Below are 20798 nucleotides of genomic sequence, written 5' to 3'. Positions count from 1 at the left end.
TCACTGACAGCAGGACCTGAGCTGGCGACAGCACAGGTGTGGCCCCACGCTCACATTGGTGAGTCACTGCTGTGTGACGGCTGCCACTGAGCACCACGGCAGCCTCAGAACCCAAACCTCTTCCTACAGTTAACAAGAAGGAGCTGCCCAGTCACCAAGCGTAACCAAATGCTTTTCCTAAGTTGAGCACAATTTTCTCTGATCCTGTAGCAATGTTCTTGCTGTCTTCTTTGGCAATTCAGTGGCATGAGAAGAAGTCAATGGTTGGCAGCTTTATCAAATTAACTCCAGTGTTTCCTCCACTGCAAACAGTGAGGGTACAGTACACAAAACAGCACTCAAAGTTCAGTTCCAAAGGAAAACTTAAAAAACAAACAAACAAAAACCACTATAATATTCAGCTTTCTCAGGGTGAAAATGACCTAGCCAGACATGGCATGACTACAGCTAGGTGGACGCAGACGTAATCCTGTCTCTACAGTGCACAAAATGAGTACAAAGTGTTTCTATAAATACTGGAAAGAGTTTCTATTATTGTAGTACAGCAAAATACAGACTGAACAAGGTGTCATAAGTTAGCTTGGACTTAGACCTTTTGTATTGCTCAAGAATGCATTGATAAGCACTTCAACCATTTCCAGTTAGAGAAATAAAAAAAAAAAAAAAGCTTACCAGAGAAACAAAAGTGACAACAGTACCTTAAGAGCAAACATACCTGGATCCACTGAACTCTATTTCCTGTTCTGGGACAAGGAGCCCCTTCCTTGTCACTATGGGATGGGCAGCTGTTTTCTTCCTACTTTTAAGTCCCTGATCTTCCTAAATGAGGTAGCTGGGAGCCAGCACGGGCAAGCTGCCAGCCTGCAACAATCAGCTGAGCCCTGACTCACTGCCAGCCCCTGCCCTGCTGCCAGAAGCATCCGGTCCTCAGTACCAGATTTAGGAAGCCCGGATAGGTACAAAGCTCTTTGCCTTGCAGGCATTGCAAGGTTTCAGATGACAGCATGAGAGAAATAAGTGTTTTGTTTGTTTGTTTCACTCAGCTCTAATTAAAAATGCAGATAGCAGGTGACAAAGGGTGTTGGCTGAGTACTGCCGTAGGGATGGGTGAAAAGCAGCAGGGGAAAGTCAACAAGACCTGTAATTAAACCACAAAGAAATTCTTGGTCTCAACGTCATCTTAGTCACTGCCATGGACACAGCAAAATGAAAATGAGCACACAGCTCACTAAGCTACTGTCCAGATTGGTCATAAATATTTATCAAGATCCACTGGAAAGGAAGGGAAGAGAGAAAAATACCTGAGGTCTTGTGTTGAGAGACCAGATGCTGCGTCAAGCACAGAACACCTATACCCCTCACACTCTACCTGCACTCTTTGTTCTGGGGAGAGGAGAGGTGTTTTAAGGTACCTTTTCCCCCTTACTTTCTCTATGGGAGACATGAAGCTGGCCATGACCTTGCGGTGTATATCCCAATTCCTTAATGGAGGATTTGTGTGCTGCAGTGAGCACAGTAACACCCACATAAAAGAATGAATGAGGGACAGCAACTGTGCAGAGTCACTGTAGGGACAGGGCCTGGACAGTGTCTCACGCTCATCCAAACCCACGCTATGATTCTTCCCAAAGGGTCCATCTTCTTTCCTCCCTCCTTCCCCAGTTCCAGGAAGCCTGTGGCCTACGGCCCCATACACCCTCTTAAAAAGAGCTCCTCTCCCCTTGTAAATTCATGGCTATCTTCAGTGCCCATTGACGGACTTAAATCCTAAATAAAGATTACAGCTGAATCCAGTGACTTCACTAAGCCAACACAAAAATATTTGAATGATCTGTTAGGCTAGATAAAAATTCCTCAGAGAAAAGACTACACCTTCCTACTTCCCTGTCAGTACCACAGATGCTTAACTTTATCCCAGCTGAAAGGTCAAGTGTCAGATGGGCCACGGACACAGCTGAACAAGAGTGCAGGCATCACTTCAAGTCTTCCAGACCAAAGGCAACACCACTCAGTTCCACCTTAGAGATGTCCCAGTTCCACTTGTACACATCACCCCTATGAAAGGGTATCCTCACTGCTATTAAAAATAAAAAAAAAAAAGCTTTATCTTAAAAAAGATGTCTTATTCCTCCCTCCTCAGCACTAGATTTGCTATGGTCCCTCTCTAATTCATATCTCAGTGTCTCATTTTCCCAGCCTGTAAAAAAGCAGGAACATTCCTGCTTGTTCTCACCACAGGCTGGCATTAGAGCTCCTCTGTCAATGGTTAAAACGATTTGGGGTAAAATTCAGTATGGAAACATCCTTTTAGTTTAGTGCAGCATTCAAAACAAGTAGGTCTTCATCATTCAAAAACAAATTCAGCTTGATTACAAACGATATAAGCACTACTAAAATCACTATATACAGGTCAGAAGTTCTCTCCTTCAATACAAAACTCAAAAAAATTGTCTACTGTAAGATCTCCTTGGAAGTCTACACACTGCCACCACATACTACACCACACACACTACACACTGACTTTTACTGTACACTGAAAGATGTTAGAAGCAATGTTCTTCATTACTTTTTCACAAATAAAAGTAAAAATCCGAATACCTATAAAGGAAATCTTTAGGATTGAGGTTGTACACTCACAGCTCACATTTTCATTATCTGAGAGGAAACAGATTCTGAAGTTCTACAAAATAAAACCAATGTTAATGTTTTAAGTTCCCCCAAAGTCATCTTTTACAAGACACTTCATTTCCAATAGGTTATAAATGGTCAAAGGGCTAACAGTCTGATATTTATCAATAATGTATGACACATAGTCATTTTTTGTAACATACTTTGACTAACGATAATTGATACCAAAATAGCAAATAATACATTCTTTCATAGCTAATGATACATTGTTTCAGAGCTCCACCTCAAATAAAAATATTTTAAACACACAGTCAGGTATTACTGACACTCAAGATGCTGCTTGACTTCTTCCCTAAATGACAAATAACTTTGCATAGCAGCAAAGAGGTGTCGTCTTCTTATGAGTTAGGTATTGCGTGAAGTTCCTCACTGAGTTTTCCAAGGGCGTTAACCAAGAATTCCTTCACTTAATAAGTAAACGTTTACCTGGTTTCTATTCATTGCATTATAATCTTACAAGGATGAATGTCACTGTAAAAGGGGAGAAGAAAATCAAAGTTCGGCTGCTCACAGTAGCAGTGTTAGTTTAACTCAAGGAATCATGAATTTAGTATTAACAAAACATGAAATCACTGCATATTTCAATGTAAAGAACTTATTTTACAAAGCAAATATCTAGACAATTAAAGAGGTCTTTTCAAAACCTCTAAGGCCGAGGTCAATTTTATTATGTTGTGATATCACAAATTAGAAGGACTTTTAAAAGGCAAACCCAATGCCTTTTGGCATTTTAGGAGTGCAACTCCTAAAAATAAGAAACCCCTCCCTCCACAAAAAATTGGTAATTTAAATTTTCAAAGCAGAACAGAATGCCGAATTCCTTGTGAAATGAATACAATGTACAGGACTACTTTGTCTAGACTGCTTTGAAAAATCCCAGTGCACACATGTAGGAAACCTCTCGATAATGTAAACCAAGCACATGAAATCACTAACATGTACTGTGCTGGCATCCCTTAGCATTTCAACAGCATCTATTAAACACCTACCAAACTCGTCAAAGGGATTTTCTAAAGAGATTTTTTTAAGCACCAGGGGCATAAGCTTCCTATGTACACCACAAAGTTAATCTCACAATTTCTATCAACAGCACACAGTCACGCTGTTATGTCAACAGCGAACATGGCATGTAACACCCATGTATGGAGCAATTTGGAGCACCAAGTGACAGGTTGTGCATGTCCTGGAAGTAACAGGAAGACAGGACATGTGCACTCAAAACTGAGTTATGCCCGGCCACCCGGGTTCTAGGTACAAAGGCAGTAGGCTAAAGGGCTGGTTAAAAGAGGCTTGTGAACTACTGACCTCACCTGAGAAATTTTGAGGAAAATCCCAGAGCAGACAGCAGATGTTCAAACCAAAGGTGAAGTGTCAGAACAGCAACAGATTTCAAGAACTCCTCCCACTTGCAATAACCCCAATCAAACCCCATCTTCAAAATAAATTATAAACAGTGCCTGCAAGGTTTGGCTGATTTTCCTGGTTCAATAATGAAGAGTTTCTTTGCCAACAAAGAGTGGAAATGAGCCCAGGGAAGAGAGAACAGAGAAAGTGATACCCCTCGCCACACACACCCACAGATGGAGTACACAGAAGTGCAGAAAGAAGAAAGAAATCAGAGGGAGGGAACATGGGAAGCTGACTGTGGCTTACAGCTGCTTGAGTAATTTTATTTTCCATACCATAACAAGTTAAACATTTTCAGATAAACATGCTTTTTAAAGTAATGAAGAAAAATCTTTACGACTGATATTTTTTTTTCCAGTTTTTCAAATAATAGAATCCATTAAGCAATGAACTATTTTAAAATAAGACGTTATGTTTCTAACTGGTCACACAATAGAAAGGTGTTCTGTTTTTAAGACGATGTAAGAATAATAACTAAGTAGAAAGAGTTCTGATACGAATTTCTTTGGGCCTCTTCTCAAAACATGAATAAGATGAAGCAATTTAACACCTGTAGGAGAATGTTGGTTTTTAAGCATACAGAAAATATCAGTAAGAACTATATGAAAAATTCTTACACACAAGAAGGAAAGTCAATGGCATTATTTAAGTGAGAAAAACTACGGGACAAGAAATGACAGAATGAGATCACTTTTGCAACACACAACCATAACAACTTGAGTGTTTGATTTACTTGCTTTAATATTTTGCATCTGCTAGCAGTCAATACTTCATGATTGACCACATAACAAAGCAGGTGATCCTTGTGACCTTTGCTAAGAACATCAGAGAGTCCCTTCCTAACACTGCTGAGGGATCAGCATGAAAACCAAAGAATGACACCCTCCCTGTTTAAAAACTGAAATCTTTGACTGGTGCTTACAGAGGAGCATTATAAAACTGCAGGTGTACGAACACCTTGCCAGTATCCTGAACTTTACTCTTCCTTTTCTTGGAAGGAATTTGTGTTTCCTTATTTGCCATAGTTTTCTGCATTTTGTCTCCATTAATTATTAGCTTTAACCAGCTGCACATCCATCCAAACAGGCAGGTGCCAAAGCTCATGGATTCCTGAGGCACTCTCAGGAACACGTAATCCTACTCAACACAATTCGAGCCTATCAGTGAGATGTCAGCTGTATCAGATCCCTATTTATCAACATATAAGCCTACAGAGAAAGTAGCCATCAGCCCTCCCTTGCCTGAAATGCATTGTGGCTACAGAAGACAAAGCACAGACAGCACTGTGTTACACACTGTATGTCGCACAGCTGCTGTATGGTAGCAAGGGCTCTCAATTGAGCTATGGAAAGGACGCCGACAGGGATGAAATTGGATGAGTATTAGGAGCTTGGTAATGAACATGATGCCTTGCCACACTCCCAGTTTCAAACAGGGCAGCATTTGCCACAGAAGCCAGAATTGCAGGTTTGCTTTGACCTAACCATTGTGCAACAGAGGAGTTAAATTTAAATTATGTCAGCAGGAAAGTGGCTATTCTGAAATAATCCGTGAAATCACAGAGTGTGATTCAGTCCTCCATGCCTGTCTTTCTGACTAGTACATGTCTCTGAATAAGAGACTGCAAGGAGGGGAGCAGCAGCAAGTGGCACAATGCCAGCCTAGACAAGCGTTTCCCACTCTAAGGGTTCCTCTCCTTACAAGAGAACAGCAGGTAATACCTCAGGCAGCTGCCTGGTTACTTAACACATACTGCCCACACAATACAAGAAAACAGGTTAGCTACAGAGGAAACAGACATTGGTTTTGTGTCTCAAAAAAAAAAAAACAACAACAAAAAAAACAACAACCTACACACACCATCACATATGGCTGCACACAGCATATATGGCTGTGGCTCAATACCGAGTTAATTCGGTGAAGTGGCAATCTGTGACAACTGCCCTGCAAACCCAAAATTGTCATCCCACACTAAAAAAAAACAAAACTGAAAGATGATGTTCATATTCTCCTTTCATATTGCCCAGTGAAATCTCACATTGTGCAACTTCATCACAGCAGTGTTTGAAAAGATGAATATAAATTGGTTTGATGTATGTTTGGTAATGAAGTATTCAAAATTAAATACAAACAACTGTAACCTCTAGCTCGTTGCTCTTTGTAATCCTGTATTTAACACTAGATGACTAAATGCTATTTGGTTACACAGGGCACTGTATGGAGCTTTCAGGGAAAAAACTGTTTGTGAATAAAAATTAGAAAGCAGCTTTTAAAAACTTTTCCCTCTAAAGAAATCTTCCCAAACTCAGTAGAAAACACTAAGAAACTCTGCATGGCTTACAGAAAGTCATTTCAACTCACTTACCAAAAGGATTGTCAAAGGAAAAAATAAAGTTAACTGTCCTAGGAAATTCATTTATAGCCTAGGCTGCATTAAACAGAAATCCTGTAGGTAAAGAAACTGGCAACAGTCAATTATAGCAAATACTCTGAGTTTTACATCTTCTATATGTCAACTGATCTTTCATCTAGAGTTTCAAAATAAATAAAATTGAAAAAAAATCCACCTCCAGAAGGCACCAAGAAGTATTTCAGATTCTGCTGCAGTACCTACAATATAAATTGAGGCACCATAATAAAGCCTTCATCGTTTTATCTACTAAGACTGTAGTACTTGACAACTGGGTTTCTAGCAATTTCAACATTTTGCTATCTATCACATCTTTATTGGATCAGCCATTAAAGTTTTGAACCTTCATCAAGTATTGCAGCAATTAACAGAGGTTACAGAACTCTTAAGTTCACACTGAACCTTACCCTGTTCACAGCTCCACATTTCCAGGAATAAAGCAGCCCTGTACACCTGATAAAAAATAAACCAGGTACTAGGACATTACTTGCAACTCCTTGTGGACAATACCAAGCAGAAGAAACTGAATATTTTATTCAGCACTAATGATGCTGGCTCATGCTACTAATTCATCAGAAAAATTCAGTCAGTCACAGGTATTAACAGAAACACATTATTCATCTAGTTCTGAGTGAGAAACTACAGATAACACAAGACTACACAAAGATAGCACAGACCAATCAGCATTTCTGTTTAAAATTTATCATGGTGCTGAAGTACTGTTAGGATTTTTTGTTTCTTTTGTTTGTTTGTTTTTTGTTGTTTGTTTGTTTAGGAAATATTTGTAAAAGTAAGAGGAAAAGAACCTGTTTAAAACAAACACAAAAGAAAGCCACTTCATCCTGTTTGTCAGTACAGTCTAGAAAAGATATTGAGCATTTAATTCCTTAGACAGCTCTGCTACCTCTCCAACTCTGTGGGCCTGGCATACCCTGCCAATGCCTTTCAATGCTCCTCATGTTCGCTCCCACATTTGCAAGCAGGAAGGGGAAGTTTTCCCCTCTGCTCTCCTGCCAATTCCCTCTGTTCAGGCCCAACTTGTGAAGTTCGAAAAACTTAAATCAGAAGCCAGCACACTCCACGACAGCACTGCTGCACTCCTTAGCCAGCCCCAGCCATTTGGTTACGAAGGCTTTTCTGAGCTACTTCCGCTCAACAGCTATGTGGAAGGACACCTATTTGTCCAAGGGCTTGCAGATAAAGGTTTTTTACTTGCTGAGTGGTGCACAACTTTTAGTCTTTATGAGATTAAATGACGAAGAACTGAATGATTGCTCTTTGCCTGCAGCTAATTTACAGATACTGTGTGTTTATAATCCAACGTCAAAGCAGGCATTCAAATGAGTACCAGATCTTAATAACCATATTTTAACACTACTAAGGATTTTAAAGGAAGATAACAAGGTATTGTCAGCTCTAAAGCAATTACATTCCCCAGCTAAGTTCTCTGATTAAACACATGCAGGAAAAACAATACATTTCAAGGGGAAAAAAAAGAGCATGTATTGACTCCTTCTGCCAGCCATATTTTCTTAACATAAGCCAACATCAATCAATCTCTTCACTCAATGTGCAATTCGCACCATCTCCATGTGGAACACATTAATGAGTTGCTATTTAAAAAAAAAAAAAAATCATCTGTATTTATCAGGTGCACAGCAGTAACGGGTTCTGGTATATACAGTACTATTTTCTATATATTGAAGAAAAACTACAACATTCTTCTCTGTTCACACAAGAATGGGCACTTCATTTCAAAGATACTGTGCTAGCATCAAGTGACAATTGCAAGCTTACAAAGCCAATCTGGGTGTTTTTTTGTTTCGATGTTTTGTTTTACCCTTCTCTGTACTTCTGCCAGAATTGAATTTAGTGTTAATTAAAATGCTGATTTGGCACTTATGCTAAGAATGCAGTGGTGAGGCAGCTGTGCTGTTGTCCAGTGATGCTCAGAGACCACAATGGTAAAACAGAGAACAAGAAGCTTGTACCAGAGCCTCCTGAGCTGCTGAAGAAACACGTGTGGACTTAAACCACTGCATGAAGCCTCCCATAAGTGTGAGACTGTCCGCAGACAACATTTACCTGACTGATAAAAGGTACCCTTTGCAGCTAGAGACCAGCCAGAGCCCTGAGACTAGAAATAACATATGATCCTTCTATTATGAAATAGGAGATTTTTCAGTAGCAGAAGAGGCTGTGCTGTTTTGACCCTGCAAAGAAGGCTGTCCCTTCTAAAATGAAACGATATAATAAAAATTACATGCTTTGCTAAAAATTTGGTATTTTGTGGTGAGTAAAATTTGGTTGGTAACAAATGCTTTTCCATAGATCTATGCGCATACCACAGCACAATCCAGTCCTCCCACTATAGTCTTGATGAGGAAGAAACTGGAGAGAAGGAAAACATCAGAAGTTACCTGCGGGTAAGACCAGAAGGCTGCAGTCCAAGAATCAGCTGGGTTTCATACCCACTATGCAACTTACTAAGACCATTATTAAGCACCGAAGCCTTTACATTAAGTTAGGAGAACAATGAATGCAGTCAGTGAGTGGCCATTTGTCGTTTTCTAACATTGCCATAAATGCATTTTGCAACGCAGCCTTAGCAGATATGCTCCCCCCTCCTCTAGGTACAAACAAAACTAAGAAATGATGTACATGTGCTGGGGCAAAAAAGGAAGCATTGACTCCTTTTGCTGATTTGAATAAGCCACATCTCTTTAGCTCATCCGAAAGGGTTTTTAGACATTGGAACGGACTGCCCAGGGAAGTGGTGGAGTCACCATCCCTGGAGGTCTTTAAAAGACATTTAGATGTACAGCTTAGGAATATGGTTTAGTGGAGGACTGTTAGTGTTAGGTCAGAGGTTGGACTCGATGATCTTGAGGTCTCTTCCAACCTAGAAATTCTGTGATTCTGTGATCCCTCTGAAGAACACTGATCTACCCCAATGCTACAAACAAATAAGGAAGAGCTGGTGATAGAAGTTCATCAAAGTGTCGGGACAAAAAAAAAAAAAAAAAAAAAAAGCAGCCAGCAGCACTGCATATGGTTTCTAGAAAGCTAACCATGGTTCATCTCCCTATTAGTTTATACAACCTACTTCTGAACACCTATCCATACATCAGCACAAAAATACTACTTGCAGCCATTTAGCTCTCCTCTCCCCAGGCTTCAGCATAGCACAACAGAGGAAACTGAAAGGGTATCCCAGAGCCCATCCCAGGACACTTCACTTTCTCTCCCCCCCCCCGCCCATCCTTTTTGGCAAACAACACCTAGATACTGCCCTGTTGTTACCAGGTCTCCTGATAATGTGAAATTCACACTTTAAAGAGCCCACTGACAGATGGATTCAATTTAAACCATGACTATGAACAGCTGCTGCTGATCACAGGCTTGTAAAGTGAACCCATTCATCACAAAGTATTTCAAAAGAATGAACTGAAATGGAACAAATGAATTCAAAGAAGTAGGGGAGGTACAGCATTAGCCTTGGAGAATACATCAGTTGGTAAGAAAACATGAACATGGTACTGCTGTTAATGTATTCCTGTTAATGCTGGCTCCACTCTATTAGTGGCATTCTCCAGATTCTCAGAATGCCAGGTGAGAATCTCAAATAATGTATTAGAAGACATAATTAAATATATTCTCACTGAAGGAAGTTTTTAACTAAGTGAGCCACTGAAAGGAGCTGACAGTGTGTTTAAATTGTGCTGGTGGAAGCCTGAAGATGACAAGCTTCAAAACACTGCAGGAGGGAGAGGAGGTCACCTCCCCAGGTGCTCTCAACCAGCATGAAGTCCTGTCGGGTCTGCATGGGGCCATATGCTCTGCCTTCCTCGGCTTTGCTTTGAGTACTAGGAGAGGCCTTACTGCTTTTGCAATGTCTTCTTCTTCCTCTGTGATCCTCTGCTACTGCTTCAGTCAAGATACAAGACAACCTTCAAAGCGTTTAGCCTCACAGGTGTAACCACCAAGCATGATTCTTCCTATTAAAGAGATGGGGAGCTGACACAGAACTGAATAATTCACACTTTTTTTTTTTTTTTTAATTCAGGAAATATGCAGCACACTTAGACACTTTAACTTCACTGTGTTTGTCATGGCCTCCAGATCATCCCCAGTGACTCAGTTTTTCTTAGGCACTTCCTAGAAATTATGTACAGCGCAACTTTGCCAACTTTGGAAACACAGGCAATGCACAGGGAAGGAAATTCTCCGAGAGCTGCCTCAGGTGGGAATTCATTCCTATCAGCTCCACTGGGTTTTCTAGTGGGGGAAAATGTATAGGTCAGAGAAGCAGGAATGTATTTTGGTGAAAAAAAAATGCTTGTTATTCTCAGCCTAGCAGCAATGCTTGAAATCAATCAAAATTTCCAGGACCTTCTTGAAGGCATTTCTTTACCTACAAGTAATATTCATAACACTTTCAAATAACTGTACCCTCAAACTATACTTGTAACAGTGAGACTTCACTGAAATTGAAGTACACACACAATTGAAAGTACACACACCTCACGTAAAATACTCCTACATGTATTCTTATTTGCACTTTTGTATTAGAATGCAGTTACCTTAGATTTATATACTAATGAAAAATAATTATATATTTTGAACTGCAATGAATTTCATATTTGGTTTTAGTATTTATTGATAAAAGGAGGTTAAGAAGAAACAATACTTACATGCAGGCAATTCCTAGTTCTTTTTCTCTCTCAGTACAGAAAATGTAATCTTTGCAACACTAGGGGAAAAAAAATAAAACCACCTTTCAGATAAATAGCATTTCCCTCTTTCCTTCTGCAGAGCACCCTTGTTAGCGTACTCCCATCCCTGCTAGCCTTCCTCATGCTTGGTATCACCAGCTTGCGCAAGCAGGGTGTCTCAGCTGGCCTGCAACTCCCTGTCCATGTCCATGCACACCTCCCTGCCATCACACCCAGCCCCTGCTAGTAATGGAAGTAACGCAATGCACTGGGTATGAGCACTGGGTGAAGATCATGTCAACGACTAGCTCTACGACAACAGCTTTGTTTCTTGACTCATCCTGGGGAGCAGGAGGACCGCTGCCTGAACACATGCTCTGGTGCTGCGTGACGGGCAGCTTGTTTCACACAGGAGAAGTAAGTCAGGTGCACGCTCACCCTCAGGCCCTCCATGAAGGCTGCTCATTGCCACAGGAATCTCCCAAAACATGGGCAGGCACCAGCCCTGAGAGGTGCCTTCCTCAGGGAGCGAGGAGGAAGGGTGCTTCCCTGCCTGCGCCCCACGGGGGGCTTGCTTGCTTGCTTTTGTTTTGATGTAATTGGATCTCATTGCTAATTTAATTTTCATCAGCTCAGCATGCACGCCCAAAGCAGAGAACAGACAGGGTTACACATTAAACAAAAACATCTTTTTTACAGCCCCTGTTACAAGGGATGGGAAGAACCAACTCATGTGCAACCTCACCTTGCCACATGGCTGGGCAAATGTCACACGCTTACACATACCTACCAACACCTCACCTTCCCTATGTACTAGAAATAGCTGCTGGAAGGTAAACACCACACCTGTGAGCAAAACCCAAACCTGTTTAACTACCATTTCTTCCTTCTCCTCAACCCCCCTCCTGCTGCTCCTTTTCTTCACGTCCACTCTCCCTCCCCAGGAGCTTAATGGCTCTGGGTAGGTTAAGAAAGTCTGACCTAGAAGGTAAAAATAACTGTTAACTCAGCAGAAACGAAAAGTGGAGTCTCTCTTCTCTCCCTGAGCCTATAAGGAACAAACCAAAACCTTTCCCCAAGTCACCACAGGAAAGAGATTATGATTGTTTCTAAACCTTTTCAGCCACAAAGCAGGAGATGAAACACTGTAATGACAAGTTGTCGACACCCTGCAAGCAGCGGGTCTCTCACTTGTGATACCAATCCTTCGCCTGCAGCAGGGCACACGGGAGGCAGCACCTGCACCACAGGCGAGGATAGCACTTGCAATGCCCACATTTCCGTACTTCTCCAAAGGCAAATCCCCCCCATGAACAGCCAGGTCTTGAATGTCTTCATGGGAGAAAGCCTTCCCTAACTTTAGGATGTAAAACAGAGAGTAAACGTGTTTTGAAATACAGGATCATAAGAAGAAGAAAAAAAAAAAAAAAGAACAAAAATAACCACACACATAATAGTTCTTAGGAATATTTTTTAAAATGCAAAATAAAGGTAATTGGAGCAGTTAAGAGGAGGTGAAATCTCACTCCCATCAGGAATTACGTTCTATTTTGCTGTGATGAAGCATTCAGAACTACTGAACTAGCTTCAGCAATTCCATGGAGCCAAGCAAAACATAGGCTAACAAAAGTGTTTTGATTTGTTCAAATCAACTGCTTAAGCTAATATTTTTGTAACATTTCAAAGTACTCATTGATAGCTGATCATTACTGACTTGCAGGCTTGAGGGGTTTGGTGTTTCAGCACCTCAATAACAACCAGCACCTGTGCTGAGCTGAGGCAGGAGGTTCATCTACCTGGTTCTTCAATACTTGTATTAGCCAATCACCTCGATTTAATACAGCTGACACAAAAGGATGCATAAAGAAAAAGCTTTATGAATACAAAAACATGATCAATAAAAAAAAAAAAGTTTTTGAGAAAGTTTTGAGAAAATTCTAGTTACAGATAAAGATTACAACGGGGGGGGGGTTAAAGCAGAAAGCAAAACAGCCTAACCCAAACTGCAGGACACTCACCACGTACGCTGCAGCTGAAGCTCTAGGCCCACAGCATTACTACTGCTCTCAGGGAAGAAAGAAACTACATTTGAACTCACACACATTTCTAAAGTGCAGTCACAGGCAACCCTATTTATAGCACCCAGTGATTTACGTCACGGTGTAATCACTACTTGACGTGATAAGCAGGCGTTGGCTGACTCGATCTTTATTTGTGCAATGAGTTTTCAACGTACCTTCCTGATGATCTTGGTCTTCAAAAGACATAACTTCACACAGAGATGCTTTCCCACCCCTGCCATAGGGAAGCAAAGATTTTTGCTTCTCCCCCATTCAAGCCAGCATTCGGGCTTGGGAAACAGACTGGGATCACAGATGTGACAGCCAGCAGCTACTCATGATCATGGGACCTTCCTTACCAAAACACAGACATGCTTCCACTGAGCTGCACAAGAATAATTTTATCTACTTGAAAGGATTAGACTTCTGTTAAATTCATGGTCTCGTATTTCTAATGGTTGAAAATAGTTACTGGTGAAAAGAAAGTGCATCTACCCAAGTGACAGCAGTTTTAAATAAAAGCACCACTTCAATTGCTATCTTGCTTCCTGTATTTCTATGCACCCAGAAAATCAATTGCAACAATTTTAAGAACTTTTCCCTTAAAGGTTGCCAGAGTTACAGCTGAGGTTGTTGTATTATTTAAGCTCTGGCATTCAGAGTTCTGGAGCAGTATCAAGCAAGTGTATACACCTTAAGTGGTTCCCAAGACAGCAGCTGTTATGCTTGCATTGAAGCAGGAGGAACAGCAGTAATGAGTGAGGTGAACCTAAGGGCACATATCTTGTAACTTGCAAAAATACAATGGCTACTTTACAATAGCACAAAATCTGTTTTCCCAAACTTTCCGTTAATTAAAACATACTGGTTTTAGCCTGGTTTAATAAACGAGTGGACCTTGAAATAACATAATTGAGTTCCTTGTTCTGTCTCTGCCTCCTCCAGCATAAAGCCAGAATTACACTGATGACTTTTCAGGCCAAAGTCATTTTCAAGTTAATCAAGTTAGCACATACATCTCAGTCCAGCACCAACCTCCAAGATTTTTGTCCAAATATTCCAAGGAGCACTCATAACAACATAGTAAAAATCTGAAGGACCTGGATAAGAGCCCATGGTATATTTCCCTCTCTGTGCCCATCCTTACCAGGAACTCCTGTCTTCTGAAAAAGATGACTTTAAACTTCTGCCTAAAGCAACAATCCTCAAATCTGATACTCATATGGAGATTTAGTATCTGATGCTGTGCTGTATCGTACTGATACTTTAAAAGGACTCTATCCACGTACAGAGCATCTACTTCACCTCAGGTTTCTCAGAGATGTTTGAGTCATTAGCAATAGCTAAGGGCACAAACGTTGTTTTTAATAGTGAACGTGTGTTTTGCAGACCAGGCTGCATCTGATTAATAATTCCTTGGTGCAACACTACTGGGAAGACAGCAGTCAACACAGCATGACAGTGTCTTAAATAAAGCAGGGTGTTACAAGGTGCAAGGCAGCACTCCACACATTTGCTGTCAAAGAATCACAGCATTTCAGCTGCTGGAAGAAGCAGATTGCCATTGTTTTATGAAGAAAAAGAAAATCACAGATGGGAGAAACCGACTGGAAACCACCTTCCCCTCAAAAAGAAATTGCCAGCTATTATCTTTTGCAGAGAGGGTACATGTAGTATTGAACTGAAGACAGGATCACGCTTCAAAGGTCAAAACAAGTATAGTCTTTCTTTACAAAACAGCTTCAAAAGGAAGCTGGGGATGAAGTTTGTCTGTGCACAGCCACACAGAGATTTACATAGGAAAAAAAACAACCCACACACTTACATAAAAGGCTTTGGAGAGTTTCATTTTCTATTCAGCTGGATAGGGAGTGAACAAGCTCACTCACACACTCATTTTTAATCATCCTCATGCTGACAGTAGCCAGTCACTACTTCTGTTATCAGAGCCCCACAGCTTGTATTTTCAGGCTATGAAGTGCTAAGGCACAGGGTATGAAATCTCCTCTGATTAAAAAGGTACTGTGATACTGCCTAGCATGACACACCAACTGCTACAGATTCAAAGTTTGGCCTCAATCAGGATGTTACTCATTTCATGGAGGGAGAGGAAAAAGTAATAATCCATAAACATACAAACAAAGCGTAAGGATTTCCTAAGATTAGCTAGTAGTCTGGCTCAGTCTCATTTTCTCTCAGCTCATCAGTTCCCTCCCGGGAACAAACAAGGAAGAAAGGCAAGTCTTTGCATCCAGAAACTCACAATTTGCTAAAAGGCGACAGTTATTAAAGAGACAGAAAGAGAGAGAAGCTGCACTTAGGTGCAACTCGCCAGTGACCACTTGTGCAAACGCCGCATGCCTGGGACTCACACTGCAGCCTCGGAGGTGCTGCCCCTGCCACTGCCCACTCAGTATGAGTGGCCGAGGTCTCTCCAGAGGCACTAAGAAGACAGCTGCCCAAAAGGACAAATCACTGGAAAAATAGAGGGGAAACAGGTTCAGCTTAGCAATTCCGCTGTGCATTATGCAATCTATTGGACTTGCTAAACACTGACCTCTTAAAAGCCTGGTTTCCCATTGCTGCATGAGTGAGAGAAGTACATCTCCACTGGAGTTCATCCACTGCTTTCAAACACAGGAACTTTCTAAACACAAGTAATATCAAAAAGAAATCTTCCATACAGCAAACAGAAACTTCACAGTCAAGATGCCCAGACAACCTCCACGCTAAATTCTACTGTCAAACACAGTTTGAGGATGGATCTCACCAGGCACCAGCAGCCACCTTGGACCCTATGGGAGGCAGATGGCACAAAATGTGTTGGGACTGAGGAGAAAAAAAAAGTCGAAAAACTCCCCACAAACCAGTAGGGCAGGAGCCCCTGGGGTGCTTAGGAACAGAGAATTCAGGAAAGGAAGAATAATGCGAAAGCCAAGGCTAGAGGCAGAGGAAGGAGAAGAGAGCAAACACTAGGTTTTTACTTAATCATTTATTTTTAGAGGTGACCGTTACGATACTCCCATTTTCTCCACAAATTTATGCTACCCCTCAATACTGAATCTGGCATTCAACATTTCAGATGCATTTAGTTCTTTTCTACTTCATTTCTTTAGTCACATCCAACACTTTCTTCCAACAAGTTGTACGTACAAGTTGCTTCTTGCTTCATAGGTGAACCATCCCAAAGGCTGAGCAGTCTTTCACATTTTACCAAACCTGTGGTTATTTGCAGTTGTATTTTCTTATGAGTTACTCTCTTTGGAAGATCATTATGATATTATTCCAATTCTGTGAGAGATCCCATACCCTCCTCTCTTACAGGGCCAATTCTGCACTGGTGTTTTCCATTTTAAGGTAAATCCAATTGAAAGTAATTAAAATGTAGAAATCGATTTGATATAGCAACAGAGAGTGCAGAATTAGGAAGAAGCTGCAGCAGGTCAATCCAGTGACAGGGCAGGCGGCAACAGGACAATTCAGTCAATCTGAATTGATCCAACAGTTCCATATTAACATATAAAATAGCATATTCAATCAGCTCATATACTGAACTTTATCAAGTTGCTTACTAACATACAGCAAGAGTTTACCTGGTAATCACCTAATTCTGTTAAAAATTTAAAATTTTAGTGTTTCAAGGAAAGCTAGGCAATTCATAACTTAGTGAACCTGCTCAACATACTTCAAATCAAGTTGAAGTTTGACATCAGCCTAATTTGAAGAAATGACGACACACTGGCACAACACAGTGAGGCAGCACAGACTGCCCTCCATCAATACATCATTTCCCAGTACTAGCCTGGGCCTTTCCCAGCTCACTGGCCTCGTGCAAGACCCTCAACCTCTCTATGAGCATTTTCTCCCTAGCAAAACACAGATAACGGTGACAGCCCTCTAAATAAAATATGAGGGCAGGTGATGAGGAGAAGTCTAAGAGCCAGGTACTGTTACTAGCACATTCAGTGCCTACCAATACCCTTGGTCGGTGTGAGAGGGCTGACGGTAGTTTCCAAAGAATCAAGATCAAGGTTTGAAAAACACCATACGTACCAAAAGAGCCTCAACAGCAATCACTGTGAGACCTTTATGTGGGGGCCTCTGTATTTCATACGGGCAAGGGGACAGACTCAGCTTCTTGAGGATACAGCCAAGAGGAAAAGGTTACCTCTAAGCCAAACAGGCTTATCTACAAATCTCTGAGACATAGGAATAGACTTGACAGTATGCATATATATACACACACACACACACACAAGTACACCTCTTTTTTTTTTTTTTCAAATAGTTATTTTTGATCTCAGTAACTTCCTACTCAGAATTCAATTCTTCTGAGCAGTTTGGAAGAACTAGAGAACTCTGCTAAGAAAAGGAAGTACCATAAAAATACTATATGCATTGTTTCAAAGCTCCTTATCTCAAAAATTTGTGACAGGTTTTGAGATTCTCATTTGAAAGTCAATAAAAGACAGTAAAGGAAAAAATGGATTTCAGTGGGGATTCTCCAAGTTCCACCTTGCTAATGTTATTTTGCTCTTCGCAGCCCTGGACATGAGCACAGTTAATGAATAATGACTGTGCAAACAAAATATCAGATAATGATGGGGGGATGGAAGGATGAAATAATTGTGTGGGTGGTTCAGATTGGACTTGCCATCAATTGGAAAAATTGATGCTCCCTTAATTATAAGAAAAAGGCTTTGCTAAAAGATATAAGACTGACATGACAATCAAAACATTATACTTTTTGGATTTAAATGTAGGGAAATGCAAAGTTTAGGAGTTTTGTTTGTTTGTTTTTAAATATAGCTCTTTGTCAAAAATTACATCCAGATGTGTGTGTAAAACTTCACCTCACTTCAAAGCTGTTACAGCAGAGATTTGTTCAGATAGCATATGCGCTTGCTTTTTTCACTCTCTGGGAATATTGCTTACTACAAGTAGTACTGCTTCCTACAAATTATATGACATCTTTCATTTCCCTTCTAGTATGAGCTCAAGTCAGTAGGAGTTACGGCCACTTGAAGAATCAGTTCAATAACCTATCAACATCACTCAAGACCCACACTAATTGGCTCCACTGAATATATTATCAAAAGAGGGCACTAGAGATTTCTCACTGTTTAATTAAGGCTGCACTGCACACTTCTTTCCCCACTCTCACTCAATTCCAGCAGTGCATGCCAAATTCTCACATGTGAGAAACAGTTAATATAAGCACATGAAATGCATTGTCCTCCATACTCCTTTAGATAGCAAGCCGAAGTAGCTTAGTAATACTCTTGTTAAAAAAAAAAAATAAAAAATCACATTATACAAAAGTTAAAAGGACATCTTACCACAAAACTTGCATGCAATTCCTTAACTACCTGATAAAGAAAAATCCCTCGCAATAGATGTTTTACTGCTACTCTATACTTCCACAGCTTTTTTCCAGTAATGAGTCATAAGACATTTACATGATCACTTCTACAATGAGATATAAACACTTCTTCAATAGTGCTATTTTATAAACAGTGTTTACTCTCCTACAATTTATAGTCACCATTTCTAAGCATTTCTCATCAGCAGGTCTCAAATAGTGTTTAGAGGATTTGTGTTGTTCATCTGAATCCGTAAATGTGACTTACAAAGTGAAAGCACAATTATATCAGGCAGAATTCATCCAGGAAACAGGAACTGTGACACTTAATCTTGCAAAATAACCAAGAGATAATTTAAAGTAAGGTATCTACAAAGAATAGTGTCTGTGCCAAGACACTGTTTGTATTGGTTTTGCAAAGAGGGGACAGAATGTTCTCCTCTAAAGAACCACAAAATAAACTTCCTGAACCAACGCGAGCTTTATTTTTGCTTGTATTTAATCCAAGTAAGCATGGCCTAGCCAGATCTGCTTCATGAATTCATGAAAGAAAACAATTCAATTAATTTGGCATTGCTTCATCCTAAGAGAGCACAGACGTACTCCTAAAAGTGAGGAGAACTGGCTACCTGAACAGATCTGGACCACAGCTGCTTTGTGAAAACAGCAATAGCCTGGAAGGTTTTTGTTGTTCTTGTTGTTGTTTTTTCCAACTCTTACTATTATTTTTTTAAACCATTTCTCCATTGCATTCTGAATGGCTGTAATCCATTCATTCCTTTTTTTCATTCCATTCTCTTGATGAATCCTAGAACAGTTTGAGAAAGTGGAGATAAGATGTGCAGCATGCTGACATTCCACAGGTAAAAGAACTTGAAGCAATCAAATATTTGTTAATTATTATTGCTATAGTGGTTTGTACTTAAGTCCTCCTTAAGACTTGGGTATTTAAAGATGTCAGACACTTGTTAAAAGATTATACTTAACAACAGCATTTCAAAACTGCTCTACAATCCCACAGAGAAGAGTCATCCTAAAGAGACCAATAAATTCCCCCCCAAACCATGAAGGAGATATCAGGGAGAGGTGGTGATTTTACAAGAAAGATGGAAGCCCTGATAGAAGGGCAACAGAGCTACAAGTAATATCTCATGTTACTTATATTAATACAGTTTCCTAAATCTGAGTCAGATTTCTAAAAATCGTCCATCTGCAGAGGTTCAGAAGTGTTTCAGTTTTGCTTTTTTTTTTTTTTTTTTTTTTTTTAATTATCATTTTTACTGCTCTTTGAATTCTTTTATCTTCCCTGGTTTTGGCTGTACAATAATGACAGGCTTGGATTATTAGCTCAGTGATAAACAGTTTTAGTGACTGTTTACTTGTCTACTCTTGCCTTTTTCCCAGCTTCAACTTCTTGCAGGGTGAACAATGAAATCTATTTTATTTTTAGGTTCCTCCTGCCACAATGTTTAGGTTTCGAGCCATGCAAGTATCAGGTGTAATCATTTCAAAAGCAATCATTGCCACTTTTATTCTATTTTCAAATGGTTAAAAAAAAACAAAACAAAACAAAACACATATATTAGTCTCAGGTTTTAAAAAAGTTATTTTCATACATCCAACTTGTGTCTACTTATAAATTCAAGTGTGTAAAAGTTAACTAGCACATATATTCATATACAGAACCCCAGTTTTCCTAACTGAAAGGCACATCTCAGTAGCGTTTCTAAAATTATCCTCTTTTAAATTTAAGTAAAGAAAGATTAATATTAGAAGATTCACACTGCTAAGTCAATATCCAGTTAGTCTTAAATTTCAACGGACCCAGGATTTCTTGCTAATACTACAATAGACATATTTGTCTTTAAATACATGCATACAGTAAACAAACAATACTGAGAGAAGCATATTTTTCAGGAAGATTAATAGTATTTGAATAAAATAATCTACAGACTTTAAAAGGATGTGCATATAGGATATCACAGTGGGAAACATACACAAGGATGACAGTAGCTTGAGCACAAATTCTCTTCCTGCTCCTGCAAAGAGATTATACGATTGTGAACGCTCTTAAAAACTGCATCAACTCTCAGATCTTTGGCAAGGACTGATGCAGCTTAAAAGATGTGTGGGAGGTATTACATGTGATTTTGGAA

At 40.0% G+C, this 20798-nt stretch overlaps 1 protein-coding gene across 6 annotated transcripts in view; it reads right to left on the bottom strand.

The window, feature by feature from the left end:
• The window catches only part of EPS8 (EGFR pathway substrate 8, signaling adaptor), a 132415-nt gene that overhangs the window by 83947 nt on the left and 27670 nt on the right, over positions 1-20798 (bottom strand). For 2 of the 6 annotated variants that reach the window (XM_082768327.1, XM_082768325.1), the window contains exon 2: positions 11200-11258. The exons of 3 other annotated variants lie outside the window; for them this stretch is intronic. The gene's annotated coding sequence lies outside the window, so the exon portion shown is untranslated. Of the gene's footprint in view, positions 1-11199; positions 11259-13238; positions 13303-20798 lie in introns of those variants that run through there. One more of the 6 variants, XM_082768326.1, reaches the window with a different exon arrangement.

The sequence above is a fragment of the Aythya marila genome, assembly GCF_965140915.1.
Source record: "Aythya marila genome assembly, chromosome: 1".
Classification (NCBI taxonomy): domain Eukaryota; kingdom Metazoa; phylum Chordata; class Aves; order Anseriformes; family Anatidae; genus Aythya; species Aythya marila.
This window is presented reverse-complemented; position numbering and strand designations above follow the sequence as displayed.